Raw genomic sequence first — 15,963 nt, 5'->3', positions numbered from 1 at the left:
AAAATAAGTTCAACAGCAACAGCAGCAACTCTGTAAGAAAATTAAAATAAATTTTCTTGTGAATTATTATCGCTTCTAATCAGCAGTTGTACCAAACCAATCCTTCTCAACTCATCCTCAGAGCCATACTGTGGTGTTTCTCCTCTCCATAGTATAGTGCACACGGTTTGATATCATTCTATTTTCCCTTCTTGTTTTAGTTTTTTTTGTTTTTTTTTTAAAGCTTTTTCCAATAGGCAATGTTTAGAAGTCCTCCAAAAAAAAGGTCCCCCCAGATCCCAAATCAAATTCCAGTGAAAGTGCCATAGTGAAAGATACCCATCTTTGCTGGTCAAGCACACCACTTCGAAGTTCAAATGATAGCTCCAATTCGGAGAATAGGACAATGATAAGTTTAGGGGCTAACTTCACCATAAAGGATGATAATGGGTTTCAGAAGGTGCACTCTAGAAGCTTTAAAACGAGGAAAACAATCTCCCTAACCAAAAGCAGTTCCCCTCTCCCTGCACTAGATCCTTCCTCCAAAAACTTAGGATTTTAACTTAAAATCACTCCCACTACACCCTTTGAAATAAAAATGATAACTGCAATAAGAGTTGCAATTTTTAAATTGCTAAAATAAATGTTCTCTCTTAATATTAACCGTGATGGATCTCTGCTAATAGCTGTAGAAGATCAGAAATCAGCAGATACAATAATTAACCTAAAATCCCTTCTGAATACGACAATTATTGCATCTAATTGGAACCCAAAACAATCACCAACAAAAATAGTAGTTTATAATTTTCCCCCAGAGATATCCACTCAGGAGTTAAAAGAAGGGCTCTCAGATAGGGCTGGAAACACAATCCTAGTTGAGGATGTTACCCAACTTGGCAAACCTAACTCTAATGGCCTAAAAACTAGTACATCCTTCTTATTCACACTGAAGGAAAAAATTAATATCCTAGAAAAATTATTCCTATTTGGGCAAATCAAACCACACAAGGAATACAAACCTAAGCCTATCCAGTGTCAGAAGTGTCTCAAACAGGGACACACAACAAACCAATGCAATGAAATTCTCCGAGAGTGTAGTAATTGTAAAGCTTTCCTTCCTAAAGAGTTGACAACTTGCAACAACACTCAACCTACATGCATCAATTGCAAAGGCCCACATGAATCTACAAATAAATCATTATTCCCTGCATACAAGAAAAGAGCACTAACACCCCAAATATCAACAGAGAAGGCCATCCCATGCCCCTTTGCAGCAATGGAAGCAAATGCTGCCCAACAATACCAAATAAAGCCTGTAATGAAACCAACCAAAACCCCCCAGTCCAATGCGCCCCATGCATCAAGCACCCCATATAAAACACCATCTTCTAAGCCCCGTAGCTCAAATCCCTATCAGAAGGAATCACCAAGCCAACAAGCCTCCTTGTCCGGTGAGATGAGGTCAGCCTGGCCCCCCTCCCAAGAAGAAACAAACCAGAAACACTACCAGGAATTAATCCCTTAACCGACAAACAGGATAAACAACCAAAAATGCAATCCCCAAATATATGCTTATTCATTCTAAACTGTAATGCAGTTCAGGCCATGAATATACATCAACTACAGAAAAAAAAATCATTGCAGAATTGGCAAAAATCTACATCCCAGATGATATGCTCATTCAAGCAAAAAAAGATCTTGCTTTACTTTTATTAAAGCTGAACATTGATACACAGTCATATGAAGAATAAATCAACAACACAACATAAATCAATACTCCAATGGAATGTAAGATCACTCACAAAAAATAAGCTAAATGAACTAATATCTTTTATGAATAATAATTTCATTAATATTGCTTGCCTCCAGGAAACTCATTTAACCCAAAATCAACGAATTAAGTCTCTGGGATATACTATCCTCAGAAAGGATAGATCTTCAGAGAGAAAAGGAGGTGGGGTAGCTTTATTAGTTAAAAATAATATTAAATTTTGTGGCATCAATTTTCCAGATTTTGCAAATGATGTTGATGTAATTGGTATCAGTGTTTGGCTGAATAATTTAAAAACCTACATAATAAGCTTTTATAACCCTAATGGCCAATCTATAGATGCCAAGGATTTCTTTAATTATGTAAATAATTCTAATATGTTAAAAAATATCATTATTTGTGGAGATTTCAATGCCCACAGCCTTTTGTGGGGGAATAAACCAACAAATAAAGCTGGTAAATTCATTGAGCATATGACTTCAAATAATAATGAATTAGCTGTTGCTACCCCTCCAAACCTGAATACATATTTCAACCCCAAAAGTGACAGATTCTCCACAATTGACCTACTAATTGTGTCATTAAATTTTTTGAATAAAATTTACATAAATAAAATAGATAGTCTATGTACTGACCACTTTGCTGTAGTTTGCTCCCTAAGTGAACCTGCTGAAACTTTATCTCACACTTCCAAATATATCAACACTAAAGCAAATTGGTCTATGTTCCAAAATAAGCTAAATGATGAAATTACAAGTTTCACCCAAATTTCATGCATTTCTAACACAACAGTTGACACACATGCTGAAGCCTTGACATCTTTACTAATAAATACAGCTAATCATGCTATCCCCAGGACAACACCTAAGAAAACATTCCCTAAACAAATTCCTAAAGCATGGCGGACAAATGAGTGCCTAAATAAATGGAGAATAAAAAAGGCAGCTATGACAGAATTCATAAAAAAAACATCACCTAATACATATTTAAAAAAATTACAAGCAGAATTTAATCTAAAAAGGACTATAATAGATGCTAAATATAAATACTGGAATAATTTTGCAAATAATCTCTCCAGAGAAACAGATGAGCCAATTATACATAAAGTCATAAGCCACATCTTTGGGAAAAAGACTTCCCCCCACCCACTCCTGTATGAGCTTATGCATAATAATACCCATTATGACAATGATAATGAAAAAGCTAACCTATTTGCAACTCTTTTTGTTAATAAGCTAACATCAAATAATCAAAGCAAACTGTCCCCAATTCCTATGAACCCAAGGTTACCAACCACGCCCAGGATCCGAGTACATAACTAATCCATTTTCAATCCAGGAATTGAATAATGCAATACATCATATTAGGACCAAAACTAGCGGCAGCTATGACAATATACACCCTACAATGATAAAGAATCTCACAAATTCATACAAACAAGAACTGCTAAATTGTTATAATCACGCTTGGGCATCTTCCATGTTCCCCAATATATGGAAATGTTCGTCCTTCCTACCGATCCTAAAGAAAAATAAACCCAAAGATAACCCTGAGTCTTATAGGACCATAATGATTACTCCTGTGATGGGGAAAATAATGGAGAAAATGATCTATCACAGACTCCTCTGGTTTGTTGGATAAAATAATGTGATCCCTCACACTCAAACTGGATTCAGGAAAAATCACTCCTCAACAGATGCTTTAATTTTGCTAACAAATGCAATAAATGAATCTTTCTAAAAAAAAATAATGTCCTAGTTGCAGCTTTCCTAGATTTTGAAGGGGCATATGACAATTTGAACCACCAAACCCTATTAAACAAACTTGTAAACCTGGGAGTACCCCCTAAGCTAGTATCTTATTTATTCTTTCATAGAAATGAAAAGTTTCATCGTTTGTGTTGGTTCAGGCTCTTCACCCAAAAAGACAACAGCCAAAGGCCTACCTCAGGGACCAGTCCTCAGTTGCCTCCTATTTGCCATATATCTCTGGGACATGAACCTACCCCACACGAATCTACAATATGCTGATGATCTGGTGCTATGGTCATCTGGCAACACCTTTCAGATAGCACATTCAAATCTGCAAAAGTCACTTTTCCAGTTTGAAAAATTCTCTCAACATTCAGATTTACCCATTGCACCCACCAAGTCAAAAATAATCCAATTTCACCGGAAGGGAAACCATGTTAATGCAAAACTAACTCTAAATAGAACAACTATTCCAGAAGATAATCATATTAAGTACCAAGGTGTCATGCTTGAATAAAAACTTAATGTCTACCTTCACATCTCAAACACAATAGAATATTGTTATAGAAAAGCACGTCTACTTAAAAGAATACTTTCCAGACCCTGGGGAAATAAGGAGAAAACGTGTCTGCAGTTTTACAGGTCATATATAAGACCCCAGATTGACTCTAGGCTCATTGTCTATTGTGCATGAACAAAGACCTAGATACAAAAAATTTAAACAATACAAAAAGATATAATACATCTCATATTTGGTTTTAGGAAACCCACAAGCACCAAGTTTCTGCTTATTGGAAGTGGATTAACAACAATAAGGGAGAGACGTAGCTTTCTCTTGACAAAACATCTTACAAAAATTGAATCAAATAGCTCACACACACTACATAATTGGTTAAGAAATCCAGGCCTGTATAGAGGCATTGCAGATGAGTATGCCAATATTGAGAAGAAGTTCCCCATACCAGCAAAGTCTATTGCACCCACTTTCCCCCGATCCCCCCCCATGGAATTGGTCAAGTCCCATAATAAATAATGACTTCTCAAAGTGGAAGAAAGATTTAACCCCCATTGCATTTGTCCAGAGTAAATCTGCAGAACTTAATACAATTACCTATAAAAATCACTTCCAAATATTTGTTGATGGGTCAAAAATGAATGAGAAGGTTGCAAGCGGTGTTTTCCTTCCTCACCTGAAAATTGCAATGGGCGAGAGATTATATAATAATTTATCTATACTGTGTGCTGAGTTAAATGCCATAATCATGGCATTAGAACACCTTAAGGAAAACCAACCTTTGATTGCAAATTCAAATAATATTATCATATATGCCGACTCTCTATCAAGCCTTGAGTTGCTGGCCTCAGCTCCTCAATATAAGTTGGACATTGACACTTATCATTGTCTCAGTATTATAGATAATCTTGCTTCAAGTGGCATAAAAATTTATTTTCAGTACATTCTTAGCCACTCTGGCATAAGTGGTAATCATCAGGTTGATGAAATAGCAAAAAAACCTATAAATATTGAACAGCCAAGTGGGACACCAATCCCAATTAGAGATATTTACCGATGGAGGCTATCAGATATTAATTTTAATAAGATTAACCCTATCCTTTCCCCCTTTCCCAATAAGTATCTTTCTAAAATTTATCATAGAATTTGTTCTGGAACAAATGGACTAAATTTCCTTGCATTCTCATATAAGTCTTCTAATTCAAGTGGTTCAATTCCCCTGTCCCCTCTTTGCAGGCAGTGTAATATTAATAATGAAACAATTGAACATCGCCTATTTGAATGTAATATGCTAACATCTGCACAGCATACCTTGCTTTGTAAACTGTTAAAATGCTTCAAACACCACAAAATCTTACTATCAGCCAAGAGCCTAGCCAACTATACCTGCACACAGAGCACAGAAATCGATATCTATCATCTTATATTTGAACTCCTTGAGTCAAAAGATCTACTGAAAGATATCTAATAAATAAGAGACGACCAAGCCAGTAGCTCTGTAGCCCACAGAGTGAAGCAAAAAGAAAAGGGCTAAATAGTACTAACTGAATAGCCCGCCTGCTTTGAATTAGAAGAAGAAGAAGTTGGTAGATTATAAGAAAAGAAAAAGGGCATTCGCACCTTAATTTTGCCGAGGTCTAAAGCAATCACTAGACATCAAACTTGGTCACCCATATACATCTCTATACAACTTAGGTTATGATATTACAGTTTTCAAAGAGGCAACAGGGGAAGGAATTTCACAATCTCACAAATCATATTTTCAAAGCACTCCACCTGTTTTCTTAGAAACCACGCTAAATTTTGATGATTCGAGTACAATTTCTGGCAACTTCTAATCTAAAGCAATAGGTACTGAAAATTAGCCAGCCACGTTCTTCTTGAACACAAGGTTTAAACTAGACCGCTTTTATATGATTCTCAAGTAAATGCTGCGACGTTTTCGAATGAAGAAAAAAACAATTATCACTACTACGGTTCTTCAGGTCAAACAAGATTGGCATTAAAACACAAAAATCTGGATGGTTGATGTAATTATATCGATTGATAAATCACAACTGATCCAAATCATAATTGGTAGATTTCTGATTTGTTGATAAAATGATATTGGTTGGTAAGTCACAACTGATCTGAGTCATTGTATTATAAGTTCCACATGTAGCTTAAACCCTGCAAAAGAGATTGATACTATCAAAATTTACCTAATGCTAGGTTCAGATGTATAAAATTTTCCTTGAAGGTTGAAAGGAAATCTTTAGAAGCTGAAGGGAAATCTGTTCGAATTTAAAGAGATATTTTTCTCTAATTCCTATTGCGAATCCTAAAGCAAGAATTTTGAAAAACTAAACAATTGTGGTAAAGCTTTCTAATTCAGTTAATTATTAATTTAGTAAAAATATATATGACGCAAATATGAAGTTTTGAAATACCACTTTGTTATTAAGATAAGGAACATATCCTGCTAAATTCTGTTTAACGGGAAATTGAGAAATTACCACTTCCTAGCAAATACGTGGGAAGGTGTGGTTGATAAAAATGTATAAAAGATACATTTTATCGGAAGGAAAAATCTTATACTAACTTTTATGCCGGACTGACCTCTGGTCCGTTGTTTTAGAAATACTTTGGGACTTTGTCTTATCATTGTAAGTGTCTAAGTATCTATTTATATATTATTGTTGTTTTATTGAGACTTGTGGTCTACTTGGGACAGCCTGTCCCAGTAGACAGAATATATCCGATTATATTATATGGTAAATGAATAAAAGTATTGTATTTTAGACGAACTCTCTACGATCTATTTTTAGCCTCTCGAACATCCCCAGTCGGTACGCCTCATTAGTTCGGTCATAGCCTAAGGCACGCTACCAAAGTTTAATTACCTTAGGGCCAGAGTTTATCTCCCCTATAAAGGGAGAATAAAGGCATCTACAACTACAACCCCCAAATACCAATAAGATAACAATTCACAACAACTGGTGGTCGCTAGAAAAACTGGGTCGAGAAGGCTAGATAAAAATAGTAGATTGAAATAAAATGGCTTTACCAGAAAAAAAAATTACTTCCCTATCAACAGTACTTTAAATTGCAAAAATTATACCCGAATACGCGGGGATTTCAGATGTAGATGAGTTTTATCGAAAAATTAAAAATTTTCGACGAACTAACTGAATCTTTTGAGGATAAGGTCAAAGAGCAATGCGTTGCAGCCAGATTAAAGGGAAGCGCCCTTAAACATTGTTAGAGGGCAATTAAGGAAAAAGAGCTCAAGAAAATCAGTACTCTAATTTAATCTTTTAAAAAAAGATTCATTGAGACAAGCATCTCAGAGAGGCTAAGAACAGAGGTAGTCACATTCATTACCTTAACTAGTATCAGGGACCATGCAGTCAAAATCTTTATATCCGTGTGTTTACAATTAGAGAAAGGCGGAAATGACGAGACAGTACAGAAAGTTCAACTACATACTTTTACCCAAGGGTTGCCAAAAAAGTTATTAAGACTAATATTATCGCGAAAACCTGAAAATTTAGAGCAGGCTATAATACTAGTCGAAACAGAGGTAAAAATTGACGAGGCTATGAAAAATTTTGACCAGATGTCAATAAATAACACAGGAGCCCAAGAAAATATAAAATATGACAGGGGACTAAACCCGGTGAATATAGAAGAGCCAAATTGTAAACCAAACAGGCACAACGGAGGCCGAGGGTCGCCGTCTAGGGAAATAACTGAAAAGTTTCACGACCTTGAAGAACTAGCAGCACATAGCTCTAGAGAATTTGGACACCCTTCCCCAATAACGACAGATAGTTGGGGAGCCAACAAGGATAGATCAAAAACATTTAGAAGTAACCAGGAAACAAACAAACAAATAAAGAGAAAATTTTATTGCTATTGTTTTTAAAGACAAAATTACTAGGTGGCTGATGCCTGTCATAGAACACGAACATAAGGTCTGACGTAAAAAATAAGATACAAGTACCGAATACAAGGGGAGCTGCAGCTAGGAAAGGAGGAGCCAGACAATAATTGAAAAAGACTTCCTCATCTTTCTGAATTCAGGCCAAGAAGGCAAACGGTTAACAATACCCAGGGTCAAAGTAGCAGCGCTGAAGAAAACTGGGATAATCCCAGAAATTTTTGGCCAAACAGTGGACATTTAAAAGGAGAAACCAGCCTGTAAGGGTCGACAGAGCTGTTTCCTTACAAAGACCCCTATATAGTTTAGAATGTTGTGATACAAATGCAAATAATAATAATCTACCGAAACTGCGTTGTTTTAAAATTGAGTGTTTGCAAAATTTACCATGTTTACTAGATACAGGTGTATCTAAATAATTAATTCGAGAGGAAGCCTGTAATAGGTTTCCTCCTAGTGTCAAAAATCGAGTAAGCAGATGCCAAAATACCCTAACATCAGTGACAGGGCACAAGCTGACAGTTTTTGGAGAATGTCCCCTAAAATTTAGTGCAGGGGATAAAGAAATAACAGTAACAGTAATAATATGCAAGCAGCTACCATTTCCTTGTATTCTAGGAGTAGATGCCATCAGAAAATATGGGATTGTATGGGAACCCATATCCAATACAATCACAATAAACCAGGCAAATGAAAGTAATAGACAAATTTGCGTAACAACAAATAAAGAAAGTGAAGATTCGAATTATTAAACTAAAATAGGTGCAAAAATTAAATTAGAAGGAAGACCGAAAGCTGGAGTTCTAGCTATATTTAGTGAAAAAGATGAAAGGGTTAAAATCATGAATATTGATACAGGAGTGTAAACCATAAAAGAATACCCAATGATTTTTTCGAAAAATCAAGATATAAAAATTTAAAAGGGTATAACATACTTAAAAATATCAAATCTAAGTAATGATAAAATAAAACTGAACCAGGTAGAACTTGGATCAATAGAATAGATTTCAAATTCAGAATTAAAATCTCCAAACAGTCCAGAATTAAGCGTAAACGTCACTTCTAACCACGAACATTTATCCTCATTAAAACCGCAACCACAAGAAGAGTATGCAATGGCGAAAACGGATTTTTTGCAACAATTTGATGTAAAACATTTACCGGAAAACGTAAGAACCAGGGTGGAAAATATTCTTTGGGATTTTAAATGGACTTTTACAAGACACAAATCAGATTAAGAATTAACTCACTTAATCACGCACAAGATATCAACAGAGGGCCCTCCAATCAAAAAGTCACCGTATAAAACACCTTATCATTTAAAGCCATGGCTAGAAAGCCAAATAAAAGAAATGGAAGATCAGGGTATAAGTAAAGAAATCATTAGTGACTGGTGCTTTCCATTAGTGATAGTCAGAAAAAAGATAGTAATCGTAGATTATGTATAGACTTTAGAGCACTAAACACCGCCACGATTAAAGACGTAATGAAGTTACCAAGAATTGATTCCATTTTAGATTCCTTAGGGGGTTCAAAATATTACACTAGTTTTGATTTAATAGCAGGATATTGGCAAAGCGCTTTAGATGCAGAAACTAAGCATAAAGCTACAGTAATCTTAGACGATGGGAGAACATTCACGTTTGAACGTATGCCAATTGGCTTATCATTTAGTCCAAATTGTTTTAGTCGCCTAATGAATTTAGTGTTAAAAGACAACCAACCAGGAAGAAAAAAAGATACCTTGGCTTATTTAGATGATGTAATTCTGTTTAATGAAAACTTGGAAGACCACTTGGTAGGACTTAGAAAAGTACTGGAAAAGTTTGAAAAAGCAGGGTTAAAATTAAAACCAGAAAAGTTAAAAATAGTGGTATCAAAATTAGTATTTCTTGGACCCCTGATAAACCAAGGTACTATTTCACCAAATCCAGAAAAATTTACAGTCATCGAAAATTTACAGCCTCCTAAAGATAAAAAAAGCTGCAGATCAGTTTGTGGGCTGTTAAGCTCTTTCAGACGATATATTAAAAATTATGCCACAATAGCAAAACCATTGATGAACCTTTTAAAGAAATCAGTTCAATTCGAATGTCCAGAGGACGCAAAACAAGCACTAAATGAAATAAAAAGGCAACTATTACTGGCACCAATACTTAAATTACTAGATTTGTCACAAGACTTCTGTTTGCAAACAGATGCTTTGGGGTACGGTATAGGGGCCATATTACTAAACATTAATTCTGAAGGAGTAGAATCAATAGTTCAATACGCCAGTAGGTCACTGACGGAAGCAGAAAAAAAATACTCGACAGTTGAAAGGGTGTGTTTAGCAGTTGTAGTATTTACAGAATATTTTCGACAATTTTTACTTGGGAAAAAATTTATTTTAAGAGTAGACCAAAAATCATTAGTTTGGCTACATACGATGCAAAATACTTCAGCCCGGCTGACACGGTGGATACTGCGTCTGCAAGCATACTCATATTCTCCAATGTATATAAAGGGCTGTACAAATATTTTACCACACTATTTATCACGAAATCCAGATAAGAAAGAAAATGTGATAGCAACCATCCAGAACAAACTGGAAGGGGCAGAAATGCTATCTAATGAAAATATTTCAAAGCATCAAAATAAAGATGATTTTTTCCTAGCACTGGAATCCTTTTTATCAAAAGGAACGGAACTGCCAGAGCACTTAAATATTTTTTAAAGGACTTAGATAATTTTGATCTGGACGAAAGTAAAAATCTTCTAGTAAGATACCATAGACCATCGCAAGAATATAGAAAAAATTACTTATAAATTTTTCCATTTATTCCAATATCTCTTGAAGGAGAAGTCATACAGATAATACATGAAACAATCGGCTGTCAAATGGGAGATGCAAAAACTATGGGGAGACTAAAGGGGAATTTTTATTTTCCAAAAATGTACTCAAAAGTAAAAGCTTTTATACAAAGCTGCCAAGAGTGCGCCAAACAAAAGTCGCCACCAAAGACCCCTGGGGCTGAATTAGGTCAATACCCAACCCCTTCAGGGGTAGGAGAAATAATGTCAATAGACGTTTGGGAATCCAGGGGAAGTTTACCAGTTTCAAGGAAAGGAAACAGGTGTGTACTCACCATAGTAGACCATTTTAATTCATATTTATACGCTTTTCCAATTAAAGATGAAAAGACAAAAACCATTGCGAAAGTTTTGGTCAATCGCCTATTTTTGGAACACGGGGTTTTCCCTAGAGTTTTACTTAGCGACAATGGGCCATGTTTTAGAGCCAAATTATTAGACGAAATTGAAGAATATCTGGGGGTTAGACGATGGTTTACCTCGTCTTACCTTGCAGCAGCTAATGGGAAGGTTGAACGTAAGCATAGGGACTTATCTTACATGCTGGGAATACATGCAAGAGAGGAAAATGAAAATTGGGATGAACATTTACCATTTGTAGTCTTTGCAATAAATACGGCTTTTTCACGTACCTTAAAAGAAACGCCATTTTTTTGCAACACATAAGAAATCACAAAATTTGTTTAAATGAAATATAAAATGACAGAATATATTACAACTTAGACCAATATAAGCAAGAAATGGTGATGCGAATGAAAAAAGCTATGGAACAAGTTAAAGACAATCTGAAAGATGCGAAAGCAGAACAAAAAGAAAAATATGACAGAACAAGCAAAAATAAAAGGAGTTACTGTTTAGGAGATTTGGTTTATTTTCACAAAACGAATCTGGAAGGAACAAAAAGTTAAAACCGAAATGGGACGCACCTTATAGGATTACAAAAATTCTACCAAATAACTTAACATTTGTTCTAAAACATCAGCATACGGAAAAGGAAGAAGTAATACACCATACTAGAATGAAAAAGGGATATTTTTCAAAATCGTGGAAAACAGAGCCTATACTTTCAGAAGAAGAAATAGAAAAAACGATCTCACCAGTATATATCAGAAGACCATATGAATTTGATGACCTTTTTAACGACCACAACAGTTGGAAGAAGTGGAAGGAATATTTAGCCCAGACTTGGCTGCAAACTTTCCATAACAAACAAGAGAAAAAAAGAAAAGTTCAATATACATCGGATACAAGCGATGAAAGCGACATAGAAGAGCCTCAAACACAACCTACTGGTTTAAGACATAATAAACCAGAGGTGAAATCCAAAGAGGAAGAAAAATTGGAAGAAACCAAAGAATTATCTGATTTTCATACGCTAGACTCACCTACACCCGTAGCGCAAAAATGGTTTTTGGAACAAACGCCATCTACCAGACACGAGCTAACAGAATGTGACACCGAAAATTCTTCGACAGAAATTGATATAGCTAAACCTGGACCATCGTCAGGAAAACCTTCTTTGAGAGAAAAATTATGGAAAACCGTAGAGAAACCAAAGGGGCAGCAAGAAGTTCCTTGGTCAGCAGCACAAGTCGCTAAAACACTCATGAAGAAGGCCAAACATCAAGAGAAACAACGATTAAAGAGATTTGACGAGGCAACAAAACAGCACTCGGAATCAGAGCCTTGTAAGCCACACTATAGAAACCACGGAAAAACTTGCGAATATTATAAAGAAGAAAAGCAAAAATTTGGAGTCCAGAACTCGGACCAGGAAACGGAAAAAGGCAGAACAAGCGCAGCCCCCAGCAGATTAATATTTGAATAAAACAATAATAACAAAAAAAAATATTAAATAAAAATCAAACGAATAAAAGCAACTAAAAAAATATCTATATTTTTTTTTTAATCGGTACATACATAACATTAAGTTTCATTCAAATATATATCTCCAGTAAAAATTACGAGCGTCATATTCCAACACCAAATTATTATTTCTGATCGGAAGTGACATCGTAAGCTCATTTTGTTTCAAATATGAGATAATAATTTGCGAGCGATGAAGTGTCAAGATTGACAAAACGAATTAGGCTTTATTTAACAGAAAAAAAAAATAAGTAAGGCCACGTAACTTTTAAATGGGTGTAGTAAACCTAATTAAATTATACATATTGAGAATCAGCATAAAAATGCGATTCTTTTGATATGTATATTGAAAAACATTATTGTTTTTTCTTTCGGGGGGGATAATTTAAAAAAAAAACGAAGGAGGATGGTTTACTGAAATAGGGTCATTGGAAGCTATCACATTTGGAGTTGAGCTCAACCACTGCTGGCCTCTCATTGTTAAGTACATGCAATGCATCTACTGACCTTTGACTCTCTGAAGTGACACTTTCAGTCGAATTTGAGAAATTGTTTTTGAAGAAATTTAAAATAATTATAATAGGAAAAACAGCAAGAGTTTACATTATGTGGCCACTACATGTACAAGCTGGCTGTAATCTTATTATAATTAGTTATAGTCTAATAGAATATTTTTTTATTAGTTACAAATGGTAAGGGAAAAAAAAAGAAATTTTAAAGAAGCGCTATAAAGGTTTAAGCAAAACATAGAATAAGCTTAGAAAGCAAAAAGAGTGCTAGGTAAAGGAAACGAAAAGCGAAAAAAAAATAACCTAAAACGTTACCAGGAGGTAAAAGTCAAAGACAAAATCCAGTAAAAATAAACCAAAAATTAAACCTCATCGTCACAAACAAACCACAGTAGTTCAAGATAATAATTTTAAGTCTAGCAATGTATTGGATCTGACAAAACGAACTGGCACAGGAGAATCCTAGTTTAAACAATTGGTTTTCACCTGTGCCAACCCAAACACCCAAATCACAAGCCGTCGAACCCTAACAGAAACTAAACATATCCACTTTTTATTTGAAAATAAAATATAACCTTTCAAAAAAAAACTCGCAGTAATGAACCTGAATTCATTCTTGTGATTCTCCCAGATTCAAAGCTTATCAATAAACCGCAGATTACGGAGCACTGAATTCAAAGTTATTTAGTCTTGCAATGGAATTATTGCCTCTCTTTCTTTGACAAATAAAATATAATTAAAGCTAGGATAAAATTGGCAACCAATGTATCGTAAAAATTGCATTTTAAGGAAAAAAATTAGAACTAGCAAATGCAAGGCAAAACTTAATTAAAAGTGTTCAAAAAAAAATTAGCTGAAAAACTTCAGTACTTTTCTAACTTACTAACTTAACGTACTTTTCTTAAACTTCAGTAAAAAAATTGAATAGTTTCAAAAAATACAGGTTGCAAAAATTAGACATATCGTCTAAGTTAAAAATATACCTAGACGGAAGTGGAAAGAACCACTTATTATAAAGGCTTATTAGCCTGAACTTGGGGATATTTCATAACTGCTTTAATGATTATGGGATTGATTATATATGTTTTTAAATATTGATATTATAGGAAACATCAAACCCCGGAGGGAAGGATGTAAGAACCCCTGTTTGCACGAAACCATAATATCTCGCAAAGAAATTAATTAATTAAAAAAAAAAGAAGATATATTTTACTGAAAAAGCAGAAAAGACTTGAAAAAGCTCTTAGGCTCCATTGAAATATTGAATCAAAAAAAAAGAAGAGAAGGGTTCAAGTTGAAAATATAGCCAGAAGAAACTAAAAGGAAAATAAACTGGATTGAAAGTAAGGCACATAAAAGCCTTAAGAAATTGACGTTGAAACCTAAGAATTTTACTTAGGTTTAAAACCACTAAAAGTGGGGAAGTTAAAGTGAAAATAGTCATTGTCACTTGTATGTCAAAAACAAAATTACTGTGTGCTATGAAGTCCAGGTATTTTCGGCAGAAGGGCCACTTTTTCTAAAAAAAGAATAGCCCAAGAAAAAAAATTGTAGCCACAAATTATTACAACTAATTATTTTGTGTGCAGGTTCATAATAGTCTTTTTAGCTGTAGCTGATAACAAGACAACTTAAAAACGTTATAGGAGCTATCAGAAGGCAGCCCTGGTAAGCAAACCTTCAGGGTACGGGCACAAGTCAATTGGTAGTGCCAAAACAGGTAAAAAGGCGAATAGCTAAATTCTGAGCTTATCAAATCTAAACTGTAAGCTAAGCCTTGTCCCAAAAGGACATTAAAACTTGAAAAAAGAGTTGACAGTTGAATACTCTATTAAACTGTCTCAATGACCAGAAATTCAAAAAAACATAAAGGTCGTATAAACGAACCGACATAGAGTAAGCTGAAAAAATGTTATTGACGAAATATACAGTTATAAATGTATTTTGCAAACCTTTAATAAATATGGAATTTGCATCGTATAAAATTGTAAATGTATAAATTTTAATAACAGTCGTATTGTAAGAATTGTTGCTAAGCCTTTAAATAGCAGCTAATCACAGTTATCTGTTATAGTGTATAGATGTATTTGTTAAAGTTAGAAACAAATTGTGTAAATATTTTAATTTCAGTTTAAGACTTATCAGATCAAAAGTCTTGCTGGAGTGATTTAAAATTTGTACAAAGAATAAACATTGCAGTGTTTAAATAAATTTTAAGATTACATAGTTATTGTCTGTTTTTAAACAATTAAGTTATGCATCAACATAAATTATGTCAGTATAAACTATATATAAAGAAATTAAATTGGTATTTTTATTGTTCTGTTTTATAAAGATAGTTATAACAATTTTTAGTTTTGCTTTGTGAGAAATATACTTGAAAAAAAATGCTTCTTGTGTGGTTATATTACTACATAGTGTCTTTAAGTAACTTTTAAAAATTTTAACCAATATTTATGGGGTAGTTGTTCTTTTCAAGTTTTGTGACTTCTGGTCAATGTATAAATCAGCAGTGTTGTTAAAAACAAATATTCTGTATTAATGCTTTACTAATGTGAGTGTTTAATATGGTATTTTGAGTGTGTAATAATTAATACTAATTTTAATATGAAAAGAATATAAATACAATTAAAATCCAACTAGAAACGGAATGTTTCTATTTTAGCGGCACATTGTATTTAGAAAACGAGTGAGAAAATAATTAGCCTCTTACTTAAAAAAAAAAAAAAAATTATTTGTATATATAAGTGTGTGATTTTTTTTTCTTTCCTTATGTATACAAACCTTAATGCTTTGTT

This window comes from Artemia sp. Qi Xiang Cuo, chromosome 9, assembly GCF_049724085.1.
Source record: "Artemia sp. Qi Xiang Cuo chromosome 9, ASM4972408v1, whole genome shotgun sequence".
Taxonomy (NCBI): Eukaryota; Metazoa; Arthropoda; class Branchiopoda; order Anostraca; family Artemiidae; genus Artemia; species Artemia sp. Qi Xiang Cuo.
Note: the sequence above shows the minus strand (reverse complement) of the source record.